Source organism: Tupaia chinensis, unplaced genomic scaffold (genome assembly GCF_000334495.1).
Source record: "Tupaia chinensis unplaced genomic scaffold, TupChi_1.0 Scaffold000045_1, whole genome shotgun sequence".
NCBI lineage: Eukaryota > Metazoa > Chordata > Mammalia > Scandentia > Tupaiidae > Tupaia > Tupaia belangeri.
In genome coordinates this window covers 8,434,465-8,440,646 of record NW_006159501.1, presented here as the reverse complement: position 1 = coordinate 8,440,646, position 6,182 = coordinate 8,434,465, and positions in this window count along the sequence as shown.

Below are 6,182 nucleotides of genomic sequence, written 5' to 3'. Positions count from 1 at the left end.
TCTCTAAAGGAGGTTTTAAAAATGGGGATAGGGCCAGCAGATGGCGTAACGGTTATGTTGCTGTACTCCCATGTAGTCTGCTGTGGTTTGAGTGCCAGACCAGGCAATTTAAAGCTCAATCTGGCTGTGTGAGTCCATGCCAAGATCCTGAGAAGACAATGGAGAAGGGATTGCTGTGTGGCCATCCCCCCTGGGAGGTGATTTATCAATTTCCGTCTCTCTGACAAATGCCCTATAGCAAAAAATCTCTTTTAAAAAGAAAATGGGGAGAATGGGTGTGCAGTGTTTAGAAAGGGAATGACTGGTTTCCGGCACTGATGAATCCCCAGACTCAGGAATTGCAAAAGAAACCAGTCAGAAACACCCATATGTAGACCTGCCTCTCTGAAACTACAGAACATGGATCATGGTTATCAAAGAACATTTGCAGGCATGCGAGTGATATTTGGGAGGGAAGTTTACAGGAATGTTCTCAACGAAATGGCAATCATTGGGCTAGGGACACTTCAGAAACAATAGCCAAAGGTTATCTTCCTAAATACAGAGATAATTGTTCGGTAAACTAGTATTTGTAAGATGCATTTTTAGACACGATTTTACTAGTCACATCCTCTCACTGAAAGAATTACTAGATATACTTTGAGTTAAGCCACCACCAAGGACAGTGGTCAGCAGAAATTGGTGGGCTTGCAATGAATCTAAAACCAACCCTGAGGAGTCCAAGTGGAGCTGGAATAGTGGGACACTTGCAGCTCAGATGGGGAGAGACATGTTAGGTGACTACAGATATGATCTTAAAGAGTGGTGACCACTGAACAGCACCACAGTGAATAACTTAAAAGCAGAACTGGTGGGCTAGCAGGTGGCGTGATGGTTAAGGTCCTGGAATCCCACATGATGGCTGAATTGTGGACTTGGTGTTCCGTTTTCTCACTGTCTCTGAGCACACATGCCCTATAGCATGAAAAATGATAATAAAATAATTCGTAATATAAAAAGCAGAAGGGAGCCAGGGAGCTAAAACTATCTGGGTTTAGAAGGCCAAAAAGATGACATTTGGGGAAGCGGCAAAGTATGGCATGTGAGACTTGTTAGCTAAAATGGTAGAAATAGATCAAAATCAGTAAACACACTAAGTGTAAACACTACCCAGTTAAAAGGCAAATACAGGGCCAGCTTGTGGTATGGTTGTTAAGATAACTGGGTCCCACATGGGTGCATGGTTCCAACTCCTGAACCAGAGGCTGAGGAAAAAGACGTTCAATATGAAAAGATATAAGCTCTTCCTAGAAATCACAAAGAATATAAAGGGATAGAAGAAAGGGGCAAGAAAAGAGCCTATGCAAGATTGTAGTGTTAAAAGAGTTTAAGGCAAAAGATTTAATAGAAGTGAAAGTTACGGGTCCTCTGGGGAAACTGGTGGTGACTGCACAAGGTGTCACATGTTCTGTAGAGTCCTCGTTCATGTGCTGAATCCCGCCGTGCCTGAAGTCCACACTAGGCCAGTACATTTGTGATGTACTGCTGCGCTCTGCAGAGTTCCCCTGTACAGGGTGCGCAGAGCTGATTCAATTCACACAGCCCCTGGGGCAGAGAGGGCCACTCCTGCTTTACAGATGTGGCCAGTAGCTCGGGGGTGGGCACTGAGGGCCACAGGATAACTCATGGCTGACAAGCACTTGAACTGGGTGTCCGAGTTAGACATAGCCACACCTTTTACTCCTACAAACACCATGTGGATGAGAACAGGCACCCCAGGCCTCATTTGTGCTGGTCCTCCAGAGGAACCCCTGCTTCTGAAATGTGGGCAGCTGGTCTTTGAGCTACAGAAGGGTTCATACTGACCCTCCCTGGGGAGCCCATGTGGGAACTGCTCTCCTTGGTCTCCAGATTTGGAGGCCACTTGGCATTTGCTTCTGTCTGGGACTCCCCCTACATAGGGATGCCAGGCCAGCGAAGTGCCACAAAGGCTGTTCAGGGGAGTTGAGAGAGACAGGTGCTCAGCAAATTCTTGCACATGGTGGCTCAGGCTTAGGAGGGGGAGCAGGAAGCAGTGTCTGACCTTGAGGCAGGAAACTGGAAGGTTCTAGCTCTTTCCAGAAAGCCCTGGAGCTGTATCTCCCTCCCTATAGGCCTTCCCTTGGCTCCCTAGCTTCCTCCTGCCCATGTGGGTGGGGGTGGGGCTCCCCTCCAAGGAGTCCCCAGGAGCAAGCTGAGAAGGGATTGTTTCAGAAGGTTGGGAACATCCCAGGGCTGCTTGGGCCTCTAGGGACTACTGGGGGTTTGGTGTCAGCTGCTGGGCAACAGTTCATGTTTCACATGGGTGAGCCCATCCTACAGGGCAGGGCGGCCACAGCAAAGGCTGCTTTGGAAACCATCACCTCACCCACCCCACACACACACACACACACCACCACTGTGACACATGTGTCTTTGGAGCTGCTTCGGGAGGAGGTTGACCTTGGGGTCATCATTTCATCGCTCCTAGCCTGTTTCCACATGGTGAGCTAGGAGCAGACAGACTTGTGAGAACTGGACAAGCAAAGTGCCTGGGGTGTTTTGCTAAGTCCGTGCCCTTCGCTCAACCTATTGGTCAGCTCAGTTGTTTTAGTGCACTCACAGGCCACAATCCACTCTAGAAGGAGATTCTGACCCCTCTCCTCTCCCCCTAACCTCCCCACTGGCCACTCCCTGCACCCTCCCCCTTCCCCTGGTGGAAGGTCCCGTCCCTGTGTTTGATCTGGCAAGTTTCGGGGACACTCAGTAGAGGGATGGTCTGCAAAGGCACTGGCTCTTCCTTCCTGGAGATGGTCTAGAAGCCATGCGGCAGTGAGGAGGGGATGGGTCTGTCTCACGGGGAGAAATCCGATTTTCATCCAGAAAGCTCATATTTTCCTGGGCACATTAGACCATTCTGCACTTTAAAACCTTTATGTGGGGGGCTGGCAGTGGTATGGTGGTTGGGGGCTCCGGACTCCCACATAGCCGACTGCAGTTTGAATCCTGGACCTGATTGTTTGCTTTCTTATTTTCCTCTCTTTGTCACTCTGTCCCTCTCTGGTCAAATTAAAAATAAAGTTAAATAAAGTAATTCTTTAAAAAAGAAAACTTCATATGGGGGGACTAGCATAATGGTTATGTCATTGGACTCCCACATAGTCGACCGTGGTTCGAATCCTGGACCTAGTGGCTTGAAACTCATGCTGGGCATGTGTGTCGCGTGCCTCAAATCCTGAGAGGAGAATGGATGAGATGGGGTTGTGGTGTGGCCATTCCCAGGACGGGGGGTGATTTCTCACTTTCTGTCTCTCTGTCTCTAGTGAGTGCAGGCGCCCTATAGCAAAAGTCTCAAATAAAACAAACCTTTATGTGACACTGCCTAGGAGGCCACTTTGCCACTGAGTAGCAGAGCATGTGAGCTGGCAGCAAGTGGACTGGCGTGAGCCCCTGAGGACAGGGAGGGGGACGTGAGTGGGCTGGGGTCTGTACTTGCCCTGTCTCCCTGGGTGACCCCCACTCTCCGTCAGGTGTTGAGCCGACTCAAAGCCCCCCAGGATTGTGCCTTGCTCTGTCCAGGGAATGGGCCTGCTGCCGCTCCGGCCTTGGGGACTGGAAGCTAGCCGTGGGCCTTCCAGAGTGGTTTTGCATGGGGTTCCCCTCTTACCCTCTTTTTTTTTTTTTTGGAGAGTTTTTATTTTTTTGGTATAGGGCACGTGCACTCGCCAGAGAGAGACAGAGAGATAGAAAGTGAGAAATCAACCCCCCAGGGGAGATGGCCACACTGCAATCCCTTCTCCTCCGTTCTCCTCTTGGGATCTTGGGAACGGATGCACCTGTGCCCAGCGTGAGTTTTAAGCCACCGGGTCCGGGACTCGAACCGTGGTTGACTATGTGGGAGTCCAGTGACATGGCCATTACGCTAACTGCTGGTCCCTCCCCTCTTATCCTTACTCTGCCTCCCTGTGGGCTCTTTAGGCCTTCAGTCCTCCACCCCTGAATCCTCTAATGTGATCAGGGCAGAAGTGTGAGACCAGGAGTCTGGAAACAGCCCATGGTTTAGCGTGGCCCAGGTGGGGAGGCCACCACCAGCCCCACAGGGACAGGTCTCATCCTTCATGTCCTTGGTTGCTGGCAAACAGAGGCCTCAGCAGGCATTGGGTGGATGGCGAACACCGAGTGTGGTCGGAGGGGCCTGGTGTCAGGGCTCAGAGTCCAGACAGCCCGTGTTGATGGTGCCAAAGCCACAGGGAGGAGAGGGTGGTTGGCTCTGGGCTGGCCAGAGGGTGGGAGGATGGTGGGAGGAGGGACAGGAAAGTGGGGTGGGGGTGGGGTGCTGGCCCAGGCAGTGTGTGCAGGAGTCCCACAGCGGTGGGAGAGGCCGATTAACGTGTATTTACCAGGAGCCCTACTGTGTGTCCACAGGCTGCAGGTGCCAGGAGCCCATGAAGCACAAGGCGGGTGACATCAGGCGTCCTGGAGATGGCGTGCTAATGGGGGCGACGGAAAGCAGCTGCCCACTCCCACCCATGTCTGGTAGGTCAGGTGGGGACAGTGCTGGAGTGGGAGTGGCTGCCCTGGCTCTGAGAGGGTGCTGCGAGGAGGAGGGGGCAGACCACTCCATGTCAGGGAGCAGGGCCGGTCCAAAGCCTCTGCCTGGTCAGAGCGGAGTGAGCGCAAGCCTGTGGGGCCTTGTAGACCCAGGTAAAGGCTTTCATTCCCAGAGAGACGGGAATGGGGGGCTGTACCTGGCCATGCTGGGGGCCTGCTTGCTGTGCGGGGCCGACCACTTGCACAGCAGGAGGGGCGGTAGTGGAGGGGGCAAGTGGGGCGAGTGAGATTCTGGGTGCCAACGACAGCGGAGATGAGCCCAGGGGCTGCCTGTGGGTGTGAGAGGTGTCGGGGTGGCTCTGAGGGCTTGGCTCATGACCCAGTGGCTGTGAAGGAGCAGGGCATAGGCGGCATAGCCAGATCCTTCTGTCCTGGACAGACTGTGTCAGGGACGCCTGCTCGGCATCCAGCCCACACTGGGTAGGCAGGCAGGAGGGGACTGGAGTTCAGGCCAGAGGTCGAGGCCTGAGTTAGCGATGTGGGGGCCCTCAGCCAGCATGTGGCCTGGATCCTGGGGCAGGTGAGAGACCCTGGCAGTGAGCAGAGACCGCAGAACTGGGTGGAGGACCGAGCCAGGGCTGCAAAGGAACTCCTGCCACAGAGGAGGAGGCAGGAAGGCCGGTGGCTGCACGGAGCAGGCAGAGCCACCTTGGCCTGGGAGAATGGACATCCGGGGGTGGTGGGTCCAGACCAGACGCTCCAGCCACCCTGCGTACTCGAGGAAAGGCCATTCCCAGCCCTGCCTTGGCCTGCTGCTGAGGACTAACAGGGGTGGGGTCTGCCTTGAGCCACTCCCAGGGGATGCTCATGAATAGAGTCCCCTCTGCTTGGTAGGCAGCCTGCCCCCTTCCTCATCCCTTCGGCCCCTCGGCCTGGCTTGAGTCCAGAGTCCACATTGTCCAGAAACCACTCAGTTTGGGCCTAAGGGCTTTCATCTTGCAGGGAGCTGGGGAGAGGAGAAGGGGCCGGGAAACAGGTTTAGGGTCGACCCCATTAGCGGATTGTCAGATTGTTGGCAGGATGGAGGGTGCAGGGATCGGCCTGGCCTCTGGCCCCTTGAAGTTTCTTTTTCCTCCATGTTGAGGCCTCTAGGGTGAGTCTTCCTGAGCCAGTCTCCCTCTGCCCTGCTCTGTGCAGCCACGCCTTGAAGGAGGCATCCGCACCCACGGCTGGGCCTCAGGTTCCGGGGTGACATCCGCACCCACTGTTGGGCCTCAGGTTCCGGGGTGCTCTGGCGTGCTGAGGAGTGGGCTCACGTGCACACGGACTCTCCGCACCCACTCTGCTCCCCTGCCCTTCTCACAGTCCCCTTACAGCTGAGGAAGGCGGTGCAGAGGTTAAGTGCCTTGCCCGAGGTCGCCCCGCCGGTGAGGGGAGGAAGCGGTACCGGAGCCGGGCAGCCTGGTGGGAGGATCCTGCCCCTTGTGGCCGGCAGCCCCGTTCTCGTCCTCACCTCTTCACCTTGGCCCCCATGCCCACCTTTGGTTCCTCCCTCCCCTGGCTGCTCCTTCTCAGACTCCTTGGCCTTTGGTCCTTCTCCCTTTGCCGGGCTTTTACCAGAGCCTCTTCATGCC